A 22,038-nucleotide genomic window follows, 5' to 3' on the forward strand; every position below is an offset into this window, starting at 1 on the left:
AATTCTAAAATCTCTGTATTCTCCGTGTTGACATCTATTGAATATCCTTTTTTTCTTTGGTTTGAGATCTTCCTAGTTCTTGGAATGACAAGTGGTTTTTTTAATCAAAAATGAGACATTTTTAATATTATGTTGTGAGACTCTGGATCTCATTTAAACATCTGTTTTAGGTGCCTTTCTTTGATACTGCTCTGACAGAAGAATAGAGTGCCACCTCGTTATTGCAGGTGGGGGTAGAATTCTAGCTCCCCAAGTGGCCTCCACTGACACCTGAGCTGGAGGACTATCCCTGCTCATCAGGATAGCAGTTCTGGCTGCCCACATGGTCTCCACTGACACCTCAGTGGCACTGTCCTCATTACTGCTGGGTGATGGTGACGGTTCTAACTCCACTTGTCCTCTCTACAGCATCCCAGTGCAGAGGGGGAGGGCTTTCTCATTACTGCCAGGTAGCTGTGAATATCCGTGCTTTCCACTCGGTCTCTACTGACATCCTGGGACCAGGAGGAACCTCCTTACCAGGCAGCAGGATGGAAGTCCAGCATCTGGCCTTCTCTGGCCCCACTCAGGAGGGGCTGCGGGGCACAATGTTACAGACTTCTCGCTCAGCCTTTGTTGTTGAGGGCGGGGGGGCGGGCAGCAGGATCACTGCTTTTTCTGTCTTGTCTGGCTGGAGTAGAGCATTTATTGCCTAAAAGTTTTCTGTCTTGCTAGCTGTCATTTTCCTAGTCCTTTAGTTAAAGAGAACAGGCTTTTGTTGGAGGCTTTTTGTGTCTGTTCCAAGTCTGGGATATATGAGTCAAAAAGAAAATCTAGGAAACTCATCTCAGATTTTCCTGGCTGGTCTGCCTTCTTCTCTCCACTTTTCAGATTCTTCTTATGTTTATTTTATATTTACGCCCAACGTCTTTAGTTGTCCTTAGTAGAAAATGAGGGAAAAGGATGTTTCTACAGCTTCCTAGAAATGGGAGATTACCTCAAATTTTTAATGCAAAAGAGGAACTTCTATGTTGTTTAAATCATATTTTGGGTTTTCTAAAACTTACAATGAAATCTAAATCTAATTCATAAAATAAAAAATATTGTTTTTATTTTAAGTGCCATGATAAGCCACTTAATGGTTTTTTTTTTAAGATTTATTTTACTTCTCTCCTGTTCCCCCCCCCTACCCCCCCACTGCCCCACTGTGTCTGCTCTGTGTCCATTTGCTATGTGTTCTTCTGCATTCGCTTGCATTATCAGGTAGCACTGGGAAACTACAACTCTTTTTTTGTTGTGACATCTTGCTGCATCAGCTCTCCGTGTGTGTGGGGCCACTCCTGGGCAGGCTGTGCTTTTTTCACACTCAGCAGCTCTCCTTGTGGGGCGCACACCTTGTGCATGGGACACCCCTACATGGGGATGCCCCTGCGTGGCACAGCACTCCTTGTGCACAGCGGCACTGTGTGTGGACCAGCTTACCACACGAGTCAGGAAGCCCTGGGGATCGAACCCTGGACCCTCCATATGGTAGACAGATGCTCTATCCATTGAGCCACATCCACTTCCCAGCCTCTTAATGGTTTTAAGCAAGGGAGCGATATGATTTGCTTCACATTTTCAAAAAATCACTGTTGTGTATAATGGATTGGATTGGGGTAAGAATGGATGCAGGAAGATAAATTAGGAGGCTGTTGTGACAGGCCAGGCAAGAGATAATGGCGTATGAGCAGGGATAGTGGTCTGGATATGAGGAGGAATTCACAGATTAGGGTTAGAATTTATTGATGGATTTAGGAAGGAGGGAGTGATAGAAAAGGAGGAAACAATCATTACTTTGTATTTAGCTTCTTGGTGACAACATTTCTTTCTTTTTTTTTTAATTTAAAAAAAATTTCTCTCCCCTTCCCCACTCCCCCCCCCAGTTGTCTGCTCTCTGTGTCCATTTGCTGTGTGTTCTTCTGTGTCCACTTGTATTCTTGTCAATGGCACCAGGAATCTGTGTCTCTTTTTGTTGCTGTTGTTGCATCATCTTGCTGTGTCAGCTCTCCATGTATGTGGCTCCATTCCTGGGCAGGCTGCACTTTTTTCATACTGGGTGGCTCTCCTTATGGGGTGCACTCCTTGCGTGTGGTGCTCCCAAGGGATTCACACACACACTGGTATGAATTAGATTTAAGAACATATTTTTCTTCAGATAGGCTCTGTAGGGGTAAAAATTGCTGTGTAACAGTATCCTGGATAGAGGAGTTAGAGAAGGAATTTTCTGTTGGAGTCAGCCTCAGCCCAGGCTATGGGTTTAGGTTAGACAATCATGTCGTTCCCCTCACTCTAGATTCAGAAACAGGGAGTGTATGTAGCTCACATGGTTGAGCAACTGCTTCCCATACATGAGTTCCCAGGTTCTATCCCTGGTACCTCCTAAAAACAAATGAGAAAACAAATTCTCATTGGGGAGCAGATGTAGCTCAGGGTTTGATCTCCTGCTTCCCATGTATGAGGTTCTGGATTCATTCCCTGCTACCTCCTAAAAGAATAAATAAATAAATAAATAAATAAATAAACAAGCAAGCAAGCAAGCAAACTCAGAAACAATTGAGAAATGAGATACAGTCTGGAAATCAAATGAGATCAGACCATTGGCTTTTCTTGCAATAAAGCTGACTAAAGAAGGAAACTTGCTAATAGATTTTTTTCTTTTAAATACTAGTAAGTTTATTTTAGTCCATAGTTTGTTTCCCCATCCTAAGGACTCTGGGATGGTGATGCCCACTCCACCATTAATTGAGGGAGGTTTCAATCCCATATATCCAATAGATGGGACACTCTTGCTTGCAGTGATAGATTGTTTCAGTTGCTTGGTATGTTGTTTGTCCGTCATCTCCTTCCCGTTAGTTGTCCTGGGTGAGTCCATTGAACTGGAGAGTAGGTGTTGCAACTCCGTTGAGATTCAGGGCTCAGCTGACCATAGACAGCCCAAATATTTTAGTCTCTTGGATATACACTTAAGATTTGTTAATACTATCCCACCATCTCTCTGACTTTTCCCCTCAACACCCATTTATTTCAACTCTCTCAGTCATAGGCTGAGATGGCTTTCTTTGCAGGGGCAGGCTGTTCACAGCAGGGTGAGCAAAGAAAGGGTTGTCCTGAAAGCAGGTGTCTTTAAAAGAGCAATGAAAGGATTGAAGACAAGCTCCTTTTCTTTTCCCCCATATCACCAATCAAAGACATCATTCATGCTTGCTTGGGGGAGGAGTGAGCTGTCAAGAGAGCCTAGCAGTCTTCTCAGGGATTTCTCTCTTAGGGCTGGAATTTGGAAATTCCTCCTCTTTATGTGGGAATTGAGGAGGTAGTGATATGTCTCCCAATCCTACACAAGGATGGCTTTGGGGTTAAATATGTCTCTGTAATGACCTGTGGTCCCGTCTTAAAATTCTAGCTATTTAGAGATCCTAGCTCTCTCCTGAGGCTCAGTGGTATACCTGTGTGTACTGAAAAAAAAACTGGCTACCTAGACCCCAGAGACTCAAAGACTCCTTGGTGTTATACTTTAGGCTTTCTCCAATGGACTATGCCTTTGGAACAAATATTCTTTCAAGCCTGAATTTTATCAACTGTTTGTTTGTTTGTTTGTTTGTTTATTTATTGCCAATATCCTCATTGGTCTTGGAAACTGTTCTTAGCAGCAAATGCACAATATGTAATTAGATTGTAAATGAAGATGTGGGTGAAATGAATATTCAGTAATGAGATTAAAATGGAGTTACATATGACACAAAAATATGGTTCACATAGCAATGGATGGAACAAGCCAGGCATCTGAGTTTGGGGGAAGAGAGAGCAATTGCTGAGCACTTACCAAGTGCTTGACATGTATAAATTCATTTATTCTTCACACCCTGTGAGACTTGGTGGTGGGCTGTGGGCCTGGGCATTCTAGCTTCAGAGCTTGCACTGAAACATTATGTACACAGCCTCCTTCACATGAAACAAGGGTTGCTCTTGTCTCTATGCCCTCAGGATACCTCATGTAAGTTCTTCCATAGCACTTGACACATTTGTTATTACTCCTTCTAGCTCTCCTTCCTCAGGTTGTGAGCCCCTCCAGAACATGAGCTATTCCGTACTCTCCTTTATCATCTAATATGTTGCCCACAACTTCCTATAAGCTTTTAGTTAAATCAGTGAATGATATTCTTACTAAAGGGCCCTTAGAAGATTTTTCTGATCCATACTGCTATCAGAGTATTGAAAGTAATATCATTCATAAATTGCGATTGTTTCACTCCCAAATAAAAAATGTCCAGATGAATGATCTGTATTGAGAAGGGCCAATACATTGACAATTCTTTTTGTTAAGTAAAATAAAACGGCTGTCTGCATTTAGCATGCCCCTTTCTGAGAAAGGATTTTCCAGAAAACAGAAGCAGTCGGCCTATAGGGGCTTCCTGGGAAAATGAAACAATGCAATATACCCTACAGAACTGCAGATAAGCAACACCTGATAAACTGGTTTCAGTCCAGTAGCAATAGCTTGTCAGAATGGACAAGGATACCATGATAATCAATGCATATCTGCTCCCCACTATGTAAAATGCCAGTTAAAACATTTCCTCACTTGCTTCGGTTGGTCCTGTATAAGGTCTTCTTTTTCATCCCTTCGGTTTAGCTCCCTTCTACTTCCTGAATGGGATACCACCCAAATGATGAATTGCTCAGTGGAACTGTGAAATTTAAAATTGCACGGAAAGTTTCTCTTCCATTAATTATAACTTTCTCCACAGTTTAAATTAAGAAAACCTATTTCTTTCAGGGTTTCTGTGTGGACATGTCCAGAGAGTGGTGCTCAGTGGGTGCTGGGAACCTGCTGAATGATCATTAGTCTTTTCCCAGACTCAGTGGGACAGGGGATGACTCTCTGGGCCATTGTTAGTAGGTTTGTAGAGGACCCAGAGTGATTTGGTGTTGAATCAAACCAGAAGAGTTTACTTATATAGTGGGTTTCAGAACACAAACTATTGAATGACTTTTTCATTCATTCCATTTACTTTCTCTGAGGCATCCACTTTCTAGGGTCTATGAAGCACAGTCTTGGTCCAATAAATCCACAGAAGGAATTGCAAAGTATATTAGAGAAATCTCAAATCAAAATCCAAGGACAAATCATTATGTGAGCTGCTTTGGGAGATGGAAAGGCAGAAAGCCTGATATAATTAGCTGCTAATTAAATCAAACAGCCTTGTCCTAGTACTACTCAGAACAAATTTTGCATATAGAACAAATTAAAAATTCAGGGGAAATAATATGTTCATGGGAGATGAGCAGGTCCTGGGGGCTGAGTGGAAGCCAAAAGGTAGGAATAGTGGCAAAGAGTATGTCTATTCTGTTTTCTAAACTCAACCAAGAGAGAGAAAAATGAATATTGCTTCTTGGTCTGGTAGTCTCTGAGCAGCCTAAGTCTTTAATATTTATTTGGCAGGTTCTGATTCTTAATTTATTCATTCATTATTAGTTTATTTCTTCGTTAATTTGTTCAGCAAGATTTGTTGTGAACCTACTGTATACTAGGCATTTAGTAGGACACACAATATAGAGATGAATGAGACCTATTACTTATCCTCCAAAATTTAGTGAATGATTTAAACATGGAAAGAGAATAGACTGAGAATACCTCAAGGGCAGGGATGGAAAGTTATTCATCATCACCAATACATAGCATAGTGACGCATAGTGACTGGTACATGGTAGGCATTTAATAACTGTTCTTTGAATGACTTAATGAAGGTATTAGTCATATAATAACATAGTTGTTGTGATAGCAACTATCACATTGTAGTATTAAACTAAAAAATACAAGTGATATAGTCAAAGACTTCAATAAATATGAAAAAGAGCTTTTCATGGTAAGAATTTGATTAAGACTTCCTACTTGGAAAAATAAATAGTATATATTCTGTAGTATGTTGAAACCTCAACTGTGTTACAGTTCTGCTTAGGTCTAATTATGCTTTAAATGATTCATCCTGGAGTTAAATGTTCCAGGGAAGAGTGTTCTTAATATTAGCGAATATTTTGTTCATCTGTGGCTCAGTTTCATGGAAAGAACTGTGGCAGTTTGAGTCTCTTATGGACCCCAGAAAATCCTCTTCTTAAAGCTAAACCATTCCTGTGCATGCTGACCTATTGTAGATGGGACCTTTTGATTAGATTCAGTTAAGGGACTTTCCTTTTGTTTAGATCACTTCAGTAAGGCATGACCAAGGGTAGGTCTTAATCCTCTTACTGCAGACCTTTATAAATGGAAGAATAAAAAGCCTCAGACACACAGAAAAGCTGCAAAGACAGGGAGAAACCTCCAGAAGCTGAAATCAATGAACCCAGGAAAGAGTAAATCCACAGTAGGAGCAGTCTGAAGCTGAAAGCAGCAAAGTCTAGAGGAGAAGGCAGAGACCAAGACCAGTAGATTTTGCCATTGTGCCCTGCCATGTGAGATGAATCCAGGACCACCAGCATCTAGTCTTCAGGGAGAAAAGCGTCACCTTATGAAGGCTGCATTTGGACATTTTCACAACCTCAGCACTGTAAGCTTTAAACCGAATAAATTCTCATTGTAAAAGCCAACTCATTTCTGGTATATTGTTCCCAGTAGCTTTTAGTAAACTAAAACAACTGACATAAAAAGGACATCAGATCTTCTCATTACCTCTTGAAAAGGATAACATGCATGGCACGGGATGACAGTGGCTGTGAGGACAACTTCAACAGCAAGTGTGTTTATGTTTTTATGGATTTCTGATAGCATTTAAAAAATAGAAGTCATAAATTATGCATGGCAAGACCGATTAAGAACTGTGAGGGAATTACATTTAAAACAATTGGCCCAAGAACTGTAAAGTCAGCTGGCTTACAGTGAGGATTTCTAACAATATATTATTTGTAAACTGCTACTAGTCATACTTATGGCCTTAGAGGAGGCTCTGGGGTGTCTCAGGTGTGCTGCAACCACAGGTCAAATGCCAGTTGGGAAGTAGACACACACAACCCTTTGCCTTCCCAGGTTAAGGCTTATTACTGGTCTCAGGACAATGTCCCACAGAGGGCCACTGAGTTCCTCACATGAGACGGCCTCTTCCATTAACTGAGCAGTATTCTCATAATGCTGATATAGCATAGTATGAACAGGAATTTCAGAAGATCGTGAGATAAGACTGTCATTGTTCAATACCAGGACCAGTGACACTGCTAGCTTCAGCATGCTTTACCCCATGTTGGCATAAGGAGATCATAGGGCAACAACTATCGGGTAGCATAGCGCACATTAAACTCTTCTAGTTAGAGAACTCCATAGATGAAGTATTGTACTTGGAATTTGTAAGATGCAGTCCCTTGTAGTTCAGGCTTAACAACATGTAACAATTTCATTTGAGACATTACAGAAGATAGGATTCTACTACTCCACTTAACAGTATTTGAGATGTAACAATAGTTATCAGGACTGTCTTCTAACTGTGCCTAAGGAGGAAGGTGGCCAGAAGAAAGTGGAAAAATGTACAAACTGTGTGGAGAATGGAAAGAAACCTATAAATATTTTCTAACTATCACATAAAAGGATTTTGTGTCCTATCTCTACTAGCCCCCTCTTGCTAGAACCAAACAGGAAATGAACTAGTTGCTTTTCTGAAGGATAGTTAAGTGATTCAGGGCAGGTAGTGATCTTTGGGCATGAGCCAGCCCTAAGACAATTAAAGGGCCATCTGTTCTTTTTCAAAACCTTCATCACAGGGCAGGGACCTAGAACCTTTGGAAAGTAGTTGGCCACTATTCTGAAACCTTTTCTCCCCACATGCAACATACGGGTAGAGCTCATTCTTTTAAGAAGTATTTATTATTTACTACATGATAGCTGTAGGGACTACTGTGGTAAGCAAGCAGAGACCCAGCCCTCTACATGGAATTTGCTATTATTCTTGTGAGGAAAATAACTTTGAAACCGAGTCACGAAATAAATATATACTTTCAAAGAAGAACAAATTTGTAGGAGTCACAATTCCAGATTTCAAAACTTATTACAAAGCTATAGTAACCCAAAGAATGTAGTATTGGCACAAGGACAGACATATAGAACAATGAAATAGAACTGATAGTTCAGAAATAAACCTTTACATCTACGACCAGTTGATTTTTTACAAGGATGCCAAGTCAACTCAATGTCGTTTCAATGAATGGAGCTGGGAAAACTGGATATACACAAGCAAAACAATGAAGGTGGACCCCTATCACAAGCCATATACAAAAATTAACTCAGAATGGGTCAATGACCTAAAGATAAGAATTAAAATTATAAAACTCCTAGAAGAAAAAGTAAGTGAATTTCTTCAGGACCTTATAGTAGGCAATGTGTTCTTAGACTTTACACTGAAAGGGCAAGCAACATGATTTAGGGGTATTTTGGGGACTTGGGAATTACCTGAATGACATTTCAATGGCTCATACAGGCCATTGTATATCACATAATAACTTGCAAAGATGTGCAGGAGAGAGTATAAACTACAATATAAATAATAATCATTGCTTAGTGGTAATGCTCCAAGATGTGTTCATCAATTGTGACAAATGTATCACACTAATGAAGGCTATTGCTGATGTGGGAAAATATGGGAGGGCTAGGGAGTGTGGCATATGGGAATCCCCTATATTTTTTATGTAACATTTATGTAATCTAAGTTTCTTTAAAAAAAATTAAAAAGTATATGTTTTTTAAAAAGGACAAGCAACAGAAGAAAAATAGATAAAATTGTACTTAATTAAAATTTTAAAACTGTATGCATCAAAGGAAATAAAAAAGTGAAGACACAATTTACAGAATGGGAGAAAATATTTAGGAACCATTTTTTGATAAGGGTTTAATATCTAGTATAACTAAAGAACTCCTAAAACTTAACAACAATAAGATAAGCAATGCAACTTAAAAAATGGGTCCAAAACTTGAATAGACGTATTTCCAAAGAAGATATGCAAATGGCAAAAAAGAAAATACATTAAAGGAGGCTCAACAACATTAGCCATCAGGGAAATGCCAATCAAAAACACAATGAGATACCACTTCACATCCACTAAAATGGCTATTATTTTAAAAATGGAAAATGACAAGTGTTGGTGAGGATGCAGAGAAAGAGGAATCCTTGTGCATAGTTGGTGGGGATGTAAAATGGTGTAGCCACTTGTAGAATAGTTTGGGAGTTCCTCAGAATGTTTAGAATTACCATATGACTCAGCATTCCCACATTGAGGTATATACCTAAAATAATTGAAAGCAGGGACTCAGACAGATATTTGCTCACCAATGTTCATGGCAGCTTTAATCACAGTAGCCAAAATGTAGAAGCAAACCAAGCATCCATCAACAGATGAATGGATAGACTAAATGTGGTATACACAAATATGTCTTTTTTTTTAAGATTTATTTTTTTAATTTATTTATCTCCCCTTCCCACCCCCACCCCCCCAGTTGTCTGCTTTCTGTGTCCATTCGCTGTGTGTTCTTCTGTGACTGCTTCTATCCTTATCAGCGGCACCAGGAATCTGTGTTTCTTTTTGTTGCGTCATCTTGTTGTGTCAGCTCTCCATGTGAGGCAGTGCCATTCTTAGGCAGGCTGCGCTTTCATTCAAACTGGGCGGCTCTTCTTACAGGGCGCACTCCTTGTGTGTGGGGCTCCCCTACACAGGGGACACCCCTGAGTGGCACAGCACTTCTTGCACACATCAGCACTGCGCATGGGCCAGCTCCACACGGGTCAAGGAGGCCCGGAGTTTGAACCACAGAACTCTCATGTGGTAGGCGGACACCCTATCCATTGGGCCAAGTCCACTTCCCAGTATGTCTTAGTTGTCAGGCTTTTATGACAAATACCACTCAGTGGGTTGGCTTGAACCAAGGAATTTATTGACTCCTGGATCCAGAGGCCAAAAGTCCAAATTTGAAGCATTGGCAAGGCTTGCTTCCTCTCTGAAGAATGTAACTTCTGGTGCTAGCTCCTCTCAATCCTTGGGGTTCCTTGGCTTGTACTTTACTTCCCACCACATAGCAATGTCCCCTTCTTTTTTGGTTTCTATGACTTTGAGTTTCTGTTTATAAGGTCTCCAGTAATTCAGATTATAACCCGCCTTCATTCAGTTGACTGCTCCTTAATTAAAAATAATGTCTTCAAGACGTCCTCTTTCCAATGGGTTTACACCTCAGGTAGAGTTATATAACTCAACCTACCATGATATACAATGGGATATTATTCAGTTATAAAGAGGAATGTAGTTTTGATACCTGCTACAACATGAACAAATCTTGAAGTCATCGTGTTGAGTGAAATAAACAAGAGACAAAAGGGCAAATATTGTATGTTCTCACATATGAAATAACAAGAATATGCAAATTCACAGAGATAGAAAAAGTTTACTGTGTACGAGGGGTGAGATGGGTGTGGAGAATGGGAAGTTATTGCTTAACGGTTAGAGTTTTTGTTTGGGGTGATGGAAAAATTTTGGTAATCGATGGTGGTGATGGTACCACAACATTGCAGATATGGTTAACACCATTGACATGTATTATTGAACGTGGTAAAATGTGAAATGTTATGCTGATTATATGTTACCACAATAAAATTTTAAAAAATATACTTACTTTCAAATAATGTTGTGTGTTGCGAAAGGGAAATATAGCATACTTCGAGGCACTGTTACAAGAAAGCCTAGTTTAGATTTGGGGGTCGGAGAAGGCCACATTTGAATGTATGCAATTAAGCTAAGGGTTGAAGGCTGGGCAGTGTTAGCTAACAAACAGTGTGTCGTATGTGTGTGTCTGTGTGTTTGGTGTTTTTGGTGGGTGGGAGATGAGTTTTGAGATGGGGAGTGTCCTGGGCTGAAGGAACTGGAAAGATCTTGGCAGGGAAGAACTCTTCTCTTTTAAGGAGGAGCTGAAAGAAAGCAGGATGTCTGAGGCAGAAATGGGTAAGACCTGGAGCTGGAAAGGTAGGCAGAGGCCACGCCATTCAGAACCTTGTAGACCATGCTGAGGACTTGAAATTTTATGCTAAGGAAGGGGGTGTGCTTGCCAGTGACCTGCAGAGAAAAGATGGAGAGTGGGCTTGCCCAGCTACTGCCTTGAACAATGGTGCCGTCAGTTGTGGTTCTCCCATGTGAACAGGGATTGGAATGTAGTCTGGGTGCAACGTCAGGCAAACATGGTCACCTTCCATAATGCATTTTGTAGGTTGTCAATGCTAGTGACAGTGCTTTATCAAGGCTGTAAAAAAGGTGTATAACTATGCAGCAAAATACTGCACATAGATAGGATCTCCTCAAAAGGTCAGATGCCATGAATCTTTATGCAAACATCCAAGAAGGCAAAGGCAGGGAAGAGAGAGGGTTCCCACTGAAAGGTCAATCTGAAGACAATTGTTGACCCAGCATTCTGCACCAAGAGAGTTTCTCCTTGGAAACTCCTCCCTTTTACCCCTCAAATCAAGACATGTGAAGGAAGTTTAAACAACTTACTCACTGAACCCTTCTCTTAAGCTTGAAAAGAAGTTTCTCTTGTATGTTTCTTAAGAAAGAGTACCAAAAAGAAAAAAAATACCAAGTTGCAAAATCTTTCACATTCCATAGAATGCCTGTGGTTCTGCCCACATTAGCAAAGCCTGGGCGGGGATTTTGTTTTTGATTAAGATCCTAACAATTATCCCAAGACGCTTATACATTAAAAGATGGTTTTTTCTAAGTATTTAATTCAATGTGATTTTCATTTCATTTCTTTTCTTTTGAATTTGGTATATGGAAAACATATGCACAATCATGTTTCAAAGCCTACAACCTCAATGAACCAGGGAAACCCTATGTACTAGTAGAGGAAAAAAAAGGGCTAGCATTTCTAGTTATGTTTATGTGAGTTCAACATCAAATAAAAATAAAAGGGAAAGTTGTAGCATAAAAGCATTATTTACAGACCACCAAATGGATTATACTAATATGATCTATTGTGTTTATGGGTGTATTTGATCAGAAAATTAACAAATTCTTGGCTTTAAGCAAATATTACCAATGCCTGCTACAGAATGAATCTGAATGGGTTGGAAAGCAATGGACTAATTGTTTCATAAGATTGAGAATGAGAACAAAAATGTGCTAGGAATGCACATAAGTATGAACCCTGCACACTGCTCCCATGGTTCAATAGATGAGTGAGAACTTCCAGTCATAAAGCAGGACATCTGATTAATAATTATAATACCTATTAGTGTGCTTTACTTCATAAAAAAATAACTTTTATTCTATCTCACTTCCCTAATCTTTGAAAAAAATGGGAAAATAATAATAACCTATATGACAGAAGTATGGCCACAAAGAAAATTAATTAAAAAATCATTGCCAAATGCTGGCTGGATCTATGGAACTGAGCAGTGTAAGGAGTGAACAAATATTTCTCAAATGCTAATTGCCACAGCACGGTGAAGTCTGCCTTCTGGATAACATAGCCAGGACATTCTTATCCCCTTGCTAGTCTTAGACCACAGAGGCTAGATGTTGCCAGTTGGGCTAGACAGTCTAATCATAAAATGTGACATAGACAAAACCACTACAGATTCAGTGTTAAGTAAATACCTTATCATTACCAATTCTTTTTTTTTTTTTTTGGAGGTACCAAGGTTAGTACCCAGGACTGTGCACATGGGAGGCAGGTGCTCAACCACTGAAGGCACTCAATGCCTGAGCTACATCCACTCCCCTTACCAACTCTTGATTGCACATTGAGGCCTGTTCTAAAAGTGATGATTCCATACTAGAGTGAAAGAAAAATTAGTACCCTCAGCTGTGGAAAAGGCATGAAGGTGAGAGAGTTAAATTCTAATTTTTATTCAGAGTCCAAATGATTCCAAAAGCTTGGCAACATATTTTAATCATTTCAAAAATTAATTTGTTCTTTCAATTATTTGATACCTAAGAAACGATTTAGGCATTATTTTAACTGTTTAAGGATGAACCTCTAAAAGGAAATATTGGGCTAAGGACTTATTAATCAATATTTGAGAAGTGCTAAGAAAGAGGAAAACAATTACTGTGACCATGCTAAGCACTATTTTATTAAGATTTGTATAGACAGCTCTTCTGATTTTACAATTTGTGCTCATGCTTTGTTTGGTGTTACAGCTTGTGACTGTTTGAAGCTGGATGGACCCCAGAAAATAATGTTCTTAAAGCTAATCCATTCCTGTGGATATAAACCTATTGTAAGTAGGACCTTTTGGTTAGGTTACTTAAGAAAGGCATGGCCCAGGGTAGGTCTTAATCCTCTTACTGGGATCCTCTTTAAGAGAGAGATGGAGAGCCACAGAAGCAGGAAGCTGAAGGCAAGAAAGCCCAGAGGAGAAGGGAGAGCACAGAGACAGGATCACTGGCAACTGGTCTTCAGGAGAAAGCATTTCTTGATGATGCCGTGATTTGGGCATTTTCACAACCTCAAAATGGAAGGCTTGTAAGCTAAAAAATTTCCATTGTAAAAGTCAACCTGTTTTCTAGCATATTGCTTTTGGAATCCCACCAGACTAAAACACAGGCTGTTTTAACTTCCTTGACCGCTCAGGCAAATACCATGAAATGGACAAGGTTTTTAAAAAATGGGAATTTATTAGCTTACAATTTTGAGGCTAAGTGAAAGTCCAAATCCAGACATCATCCAGGTGATGCTTTCTTCCCCAAGACTATGGCATTTTGGGGATGGTTACCAGCAATCCTAGGCTCCTCTGTCACATGGCAAAGCACATAGAAGCAGCTCCTGATCTCCCTCTTCTCTTCCTGGTTCCTTTGATGCCCAGCCTCTTTCTTCCTGTGGTTTTTTCCCTCTCTCCAGCCAAATTTCACTCAGTCTGTAAAGGACTCCAGTAATAGGATTAAGACTGATCTTGACTGAAGTGGACCACACCCTAACTGAAGCAACCTCAACAAAAGGTCTCACCCACAATGGGTTCACACCACAAGAATGGATCAAATTCAAGAACACATTTTTCTGGAGTACGTATAGCATCAAATTGTCACACAGCTTAAGTAGATTAGGATATTATTAAAGTGGAAAATGCCATTTGATTTCTCTATTTTATTGAGTCTTACTTCATATGAAGATTCTTTGTAATCTCCAATAAAAGTTTGTGAAGTCCTTAGAAACAAAAACAAGTAAATGCTGACAGCATCAGGCTGCATAACTTCTTCAATAAACTGAGAGTTTCTGATAAAGCAATAATCAAGAAAGAAAAACTGCTCTAAAATAATAACTAAAAACTAGCTTTGCATATCCTATGTTAATGGTTTATATAAGTTAATCAATTATAAGTCAGATAAAACCTAAAATTCTGTTAGTAATGGAAAAGAAGAGAAGGTGTTTGAAAAGGGTATCTGGAAGCTGAGCTATTTGGGAATTACAATAATTGATATAGTAATTTTAAGTGTACAATTGAAAGGCCTTATCTTCTCACCTTGCCCCCACCAGCTGCCTTTATTTGAATACACATCATGGGCCATAGGTGTAAACTGGAGGAAAGTATAGTCTTTTTGAAATTGTTTCTTTGGAAACTTTGGCAAAGAAACAAATTCATTGCCTAAAAATACCATAAATTCTTGCAGAAATGCAGGAATAAACCATTTTGATGTGAACCATTGTTATTTTCAGGTACTTAATATATTTTATTTGCTGAAAATTAGGCCTCATTAACAAATGCTTTTTTTGCTGTTTAAATCCTTACATGTGAGAATGTAAACTCTATATGATAGCTCTGGGAATTAACTTCAATTAATTAATTTTACAAAAGTCAAAAGGATTAATTCTTTTAAAACTTTGGTTAAAGAGCAATATCTTTAGGTCTAGTCTACTGATGAATTTCACTACCTTAGACTCTGTTCCCTGCAGGGATCTAAGGTTGGACTTTGATTTGTAGATTTTTCCACACCCCTGCTTCTCCACCTTGCTGTTCTCCCAGAAGCATTTCATAGATTGTTAGAAACTGTATCAGGTGGAGGAATGTTAGTCTAATGTTTTGTTACTGGTTAGGAGTTCTACTAATTGAGGAGAAAAGAATAGAAAACTCCAATTCTTACATCATACTACTTCAAGAGTTTTTACCTACACTTATTCTTTCCTTTAGTTCTCATTATTATTTCTGCACAACTTTTGCAGGTTGCACTAACTAAGCAATAAAATAATAAAAGTATAAAGATATGGTCCATGTGGTCAGGGCAGTTTCTGTCTAAAGCAATTAGTAAGAATGGCTGAGACTTGGCAGAACCTTTCAAATTTGCCTCAGTTACGCTTAAATGAGTAAAAAGTGATCAGTGCTTTATAAAATACTCCTGGGCTTGCACATTATTGAAGAGTTCCATCTACCTGCAGCCTGTAATTCACTTCTGAGACTCTGAAGTGGTTTGATTCTTTGGTCACCAAGGATAAAATGGGCTCTTGTAAATACCAGATGAGGTGGAGGCTGCCAGCCGTCCACCAGATTGTTCTATCCTTCTTCTAAATTATAGATTTTAGATGGTTAATGGTTGACTAGTTATGGTGACCCCTTTGCAGCTAGATATGACCAGATATGTGAGTTCTCCTCATGGAATATGAGTTGAAGTGATGAAGCCATTTCCAGTTTCAGATCCTAAAACTATTGCATGTAAGCTTGTCCATTTTCCTTCTCTGGTTGCTAAACATGGACTGGCCTGGGACCTAGCTCCAACCATGCAGATGAGGAAAACACCCCAGAGGATGGAGGAGAAACAAGAATCATTCATTCTTTCAGCTATGCATGAGGGTCTTCTACATGCAGTCAACATTCTAAATGCTAGGAATACATCAGTGAACAGAAGAGACCAAAATTCCTGCTCTCACTGAACTCAGATAGACAATTAAAAACGGTAAATAAGTATGATGTATAGTTTGTTAGAAATAAATGCTAAGGAGAAAAAAAGTAAAGCCGAGAAGAGAGACTTGAAATGTTGACTAGGCATTAGGTCATTACAGGAAACTGAGGGAGAGCAAATTAATGACAAAAACAACATAATGACAGTGAAAGAGAGCAGTTGATTTCTGGATACATGTTGAAGGACAAGTCACATGGATTTGCTGATGGATAGAATGTGGGATGTGAGAGGAAAAAAAGAGTCAAAGATGACATCAAGTATTTTAGCTTAAGGAACCTGAAAAATAGAATTGTTAATTTAGATTGGGAAGACTGCAGAAAGTTTTGGGGAAATATTAGTAGCTCAGTTTTGGACATGCTAATGTTGTAATGCTTATTAGTATCTAACTGGAGACGTCATGTGACCATAGAAATATTGATCTGCAAGTCAGGAGAGGGATCCAAAGGAGAAATATTCATGTGGAAGTCATTAATATAGATTTTATTTAACGTTATGAGACTGGATGAGATCACCTAAGGAGTGAATGATACAGAAAAAAAAAAAAAGAAATGATCCAAGGAATGAATTCTGTACCCTGACTTTAGAGGTAGGAGAATGAGGGGGAACCAGCAAAAAATACAGACTGAGAAGGAACAGCAAGGAAGATAGCAGCAAGAAGTTTATTGAAAGGCAAGTGAAGTAAGCTAGAAAGACTGGGTTAAATTGGATCGCTGAATGACTGCGGAGCAGAGCAGCCCATTTATTTACTCTGTTCTGTGAAATCAGAGGAAAATAGACATTATTGGTTTTAGTCCACTGAGGTGTTGTGTCTCTTAGATCAAATATTTTAAACTTTTACCCTCACATCACACAGATTGTAAATAGCTTCCCCAGAGGAAACTTCAACCACAAAATTAACATTTATAAAAAATTATTGAATATTATTTCAAAGTATCGTGTGATTGTGTATGTGTGTGTTTAGATGAGTTTAAACATTTTAATGATATCCTTTAAAACAAGTAATTTGGAGTTAACTCTACTACCTCTTTTTTCATTTGACGCTTAAAGAATGACTTGTGTCTGGATAAATAGAATCTACTTACATATAACTGATAAGAACTTCTAGCTTTATTTCCCCTAGAACTATCCAGAGAGGAAATTGAGAAAGTGAGAGATGATTTAACTGATGAGCTTTTCTTTTGATCTTTGACCTTAGTTTTTGTAGTATTTAATTTTCTTGACTTTTAAAGGCCAAGAACTCTGCTTTCTCAACCAGGTTTTACTAATAGTTATTTTTGAAGGAAATGGACAGGAAAGGATAAATTCATTCAGTACCCATTAATCTGTTATGTAGTGGTTTTCAAATTTTATTTCTGTGTCCAGATATTTGACTGTGGGCACATATTAACAACCTAATGGTTAACTATTACATGAAGAAACCACTCTAAGATATTTAGGCAAGGTCTGTTTGTTGTTATCCCTTCCCTCCCATATACTATTACTATCTCTTAACCTAGAGATTATTAGAGCCTTTGCCGCCATATTATAGCAGTGCTGTTTTTGTACCCCCTAAAATCTTCTTTTTCACCAAATAATGTCTGGCATAGTCCCAGTGTTTTTCAGGATCTAAATGCTATCATGTGCTCCCTTTTACAGATGACAGAAAAAGAAACAACAAAAACACAGTAGAGCTTCAAATGCAGAGCTGATTTCATCAAACGACTACTAGGCAAATCTTGAACAGGAGCCATATCTTCAAATCTGAACAGAATGGAAAGATCTTAACTCAGAGATATAAAGAGAATAATATGTACTCTTAGCAGTAGATTGCCTAGTTTCTTAACCTTCAAAGAACCGTCGAACTCTAGAGTTTAAATGGCATCACCCATCATGAGTCAGAACACTTACGTTCCAGGGTCAGCACAGACACACATCAGCTGTGAACCCTGGGTAAATTACTTAGTCTTTTCAAGTTTCTGTTCTCCGAATTTCAAAAGCTGGTGAGGAGAGAGGGGGAACATTAGACCAGCTGGTGAGGTTCTACAGGGCCGGAAGAAGGCAAGACTTTGAGGAAACACCAAAATCAAGCCAGTGAGCAAAAATTAGCACAAAGATGAAGCCCATTCATTATGCTAAAAGAGTGGTATCTATGCGGGTTGCTAAGAATGGAAGGGTTGGAATCATTTTTCAAAGCTCAGTTTATGTCACCAGAAGGTGAAAGTCAGGAGAAGAGAGCAAGGGCAGCTGGTTGAGTGCTGTAAAGAAGGAAATAATATTCCTGGGAAATTGTCTAGAATAGGTGTTTTTCACTATGTCAGGCATGGGATGATCCCTGGGTGGGTGCACTCTTCATGTGAGACAATAATACCTAGCCTCACTACATTATTTGATCCTTTCTTTACTTGGGCATTTATTTCTGCACACATTCAATGAAGATTTTGATGTACAAGACAAAGAACTAAGCAGTGGACATAAAATGGTATGCAGAATAGACATGACTCTTATTTTGATGGAATTTATATTCTAGTAGACACCACAAAATTTAATCAAATAAATCTATTGTGCTTATTACTTCTCAGTTATAAAAATTCTAAGTGCTTTATAAATATTAACTTATTTAATCTGCATAACAACCTGTGGGGTAAGTACCATTATTGTTCTATTTTACAGATGAGGAAACAGAGGTTCAGAAAGATTAAGAAACTTGCCCAAGTTCACACAGCTAGTGAGTTTTAGTAGAACAGGATTTGAATCCAGATGGTCTAACACTGAGGTCCATGCTCTTAAGTACATATTTACAAACTGTGATAAGAGTTCTATAGGAAAAAGATAGGCTATAATAGTTTTTAACTAAGGAGATCTGATCTAATTTGGAGGAAAGTCCTGAAATTAGACCAGAATTTCACAAAAGGTGCAGTTTTTAGTGTCAAGTGTTTTAGGTAGTTCATTCAATAAGAAATTAAAACTATGACATTGAATTTTGCAATAACAAGGCTGATGAAAATCGTGGTAGAACACTTCAGAGGCTCCTGGGAGCAGAAGATAAATTGCAGTCAGTTCATGGCTGGTGATGTTTAAGGAGGAATGGCTGGCCTGGGACATGGGGAGTTACCATCTTTGGATATTTTCTTCAGAATAAGCAAGAAACCAATTACTGTGGGCCTGGCACATAGTATGTGCTCAACAATTATATGTTTACTACCTTGTAGGAATGGTATAGAATGTTGGATGGTTTGATCACATAAACTTTAAGATCTCTTCCAAGGCTACAATTTTGCTAATTCTGATTTTATAATAATTTAGTTGATTTGGTTATTCTGAAGTTTCCCCTTGCCATGTCAAAATGGCTTTATAATAGAAGTTTATAGTGGCTGTAAGATGTTACAGAATGTTTAAAACACATTATTTTCAAACGCTGGCAGCCTAATTTTTATATAGTTGTTTCAGTTTCCTAGACTGCGTGAAGAAAATATCATAAAATAGTCACACTTGAACAATGGGAATTTATTGGCTTATGGTTTTGAGGCTGAGAAAATGTCCAAATCAAGGCATCGTCAAGGTGATGCTTTCTTCCTGAAGACTGGCTGCTTGAGATCCTTGGCTCCTCTGCCACATGGCAAGGCATGTGGCAGTATCTGCTGTTCTCTCCCTTCTTTTCTGGGTTTCATTGATTTCAGCTTCTTGTTTCCATGGCTTCCCCACCCCCCACTCCCCCATGTATTCTGTTAATAAAGGACTCTAGTAATAATAATAAGTCTTTTCCTGAATGAAGTGGGTCACACCTTAACTGAAGAAGCCTCATCAAAAGATCCTCCTTGTGAAAAATGGGTTTACACTCACAGGAATGAATGAGATTTAAGAACATGTTTTTCTGGGGTACATATATCTTCAAAGCACCATAACGGTTAATGTATTAAGCTAAAAAGGATACTTATATCCTTTGTTAAAATTTTTGTAATGATCCTTATGGGAGATTTCATACCTATTACTATATAAAAGTAATATAATTGTTCTTTTTTCAAATTAAATATATATCTAGACCTTGATTTTGATCTGATCTTTCCCATTTTTTCCTGATTAGTTGCATTAGTGAAAAGGAGTAATTTTCCAGAAAAGACACAATGGCTGGCTATAATCCTCATTCAAAGATTAACAATAGTTCTTGCTTAAATCCTTTTGAAAAGATACACTATCCTCCAATTCCAAAATGATTGACATTCAGAGTATTTTACACATTATAAACTTCTTCTTGTACCTATGCTTGGGAAAAGAGGCTATGAAGGAATCTTGCTCTTTTCCTCCTATTTCCAGAATTTCTCAAAGCCGTGGAAATTCAAAAGGACCCTGATGGTAGCTCTGTTTTTTGTAAGACTGCTTTGGATACCCAACTACTATGATCATTGCAAGAGAATATGGAAGGCAAAGAGAGAATGTGGATTCTTTGCCCCTTGGGGGAGACAAAAATATATCTTAAGAGTTCTAGGGGGAAAAATTGAGGTAGATTAATTTTATGGCACTCGGAGCATTTTTATTTTTTGCCTTTTTAAAAAGTTTTATTAAACGTCTTTATAGAATAACATCCAAGCTCCAGATCCAGCTGTCAAGAAAACCCTTTTAAGCAATAGGACCTGGTTGGGGCATGGCAGGTGGCTCTGGCTTCCCACCCTTCGGTTCTGAGATGGGAGTGATAGGTAGGATCTCATCTTTGGGGTCCACGATGCTCACATGGTCAGGCAGGGGCTTCTTAGCACCAATCTTACCACTTGGGTCCCAGTGCAGCATGATCTTCACTTTGATGCCCAGCACTCCCTGTCTGACCAGCACATGGCACACAGCTATCAAGGTAATAGTTGACAGTGTCCCCACTGTGGATCATTGGGCCATTCACAAACATCATGGATTTGGCTTTCTGTCCTCGCGCTGTCCCAGACACTAAGACCTCGCAGCCCTTGGCCCCAGTCTTGATGGTGAACTCCAGCACACCATAGCAGGCCATCCACACAGCACGCCCTCCTAGGAGTTGGTAAGGCGGACCCTCTGACCGGGCAATGGCGCATAGAGCTCTTGTGGCCACCTTGTCAGCATAAAGCTCTACCCTGTACTCAGGGAAGCCAAACCTCTTCTGAACTACAGCAGTCAATTCCCGGATCCACCGGCCTTTCTCACCAATAACATTCTGTGTCCTGGTGGCCAGAATAATGATTTCTGTCCTGGTTCGTGTAACTTGAACCTCAGCTCCAGAGTAGGCATCTTCAGCTAGCTCTGGAGTGAGAAACTCGTTCAGTCCAGCAGAGAAGACGCCATCAGCCATAAACTTCCCCTTCTGGGCACTTTGCGCCGCCATCTTGCCGCTGCGTGTGGCCAAAAGGAAAAGCACTCTTGGAAGATTTAAACAAAATAAATAATGACACGGCTTAGCTGGTGCTCTCCATTTAGTTGTTCCTATTGAACCAACATTAAAAAAACACTAATTTTATGATATGTCAGTGATACCATCTGAGAAAGGAATGGAGCAGTTCCAGAATGCAAACTCACAGAATGTGCCTTAGACTAAGGCAGCTACAGCAGAGTAAGTCAGATGTCCACTATAATGAACACTCGGTGAGGGCAGGCACCACTTCTGTGTCCCCAACAGCCACAGTAGTCTCTCGCTGATGGTCATTTAATTGTTTTCTAATTTTTCTCTATTGCAAACAATACTCTACTAATAACCTTGTGTATATATTTTTTTGTGCACTTGTTTGAGTAGGTCTAAAGATACATTTCCAGAAATGAAACTGCTGATTAAAGAGTAAGTATATTTTAGATTCCTATAACTATTTGTAAAATGTCCTTCACAGAAGTCACTGTAATCTACACTTCTGTTAACAATGTAGAAATTTGAACTTCAGAAATTTCAGAAGGAAGTCACTAGGGAGATAGCGACTCCCGCGGACCCCCTTACATATGTGTGTGTCTGTGAGTGTGTATATATGTACATGTTTGTGTATGTATAGGTATGAATGTATATTTATATATGTGTGTATGCTTATTAGATTAAAATATACTTCATTAGATTCCTACTGAGCTTTAAGGAGTCCCAATTGCACACTATCCGTTCTCAAGAGGCTTGGTTTGATAACAGCTTCT

The 22,038-nt window shown here is 39.0% G+C and overlaps 1 pseudogene; it reads right to left on the bottom strand.

The window, feature by feature from the left end:
- Positions 1–20,523: 20,523 nt before the first annotated feature.
- LOC101411760 (small ribosomal subunit protein uS3-like) lies at positions 20,524–21,253 on the bottom strand (annotated as a pseudogene).
- Positions 21,254–22,038: the final 785 nt, after the last annotated feature.

This window comes from Dasypus novemcinctus, chromosome 1 (assembly GCF_030445035.2).
Source record: "Dasypus novemcinctus isolate mDasNov1 chromosome 1, mDasNov1.1.hap2, whole genome shotgun sequence".
Taxonomy (NCBI): Eukaryota; Metazoa; Chordata; class Mammalia; order Cingulata; family Dasypodidae; genus Dasypus; species Dasypus novemcinctus.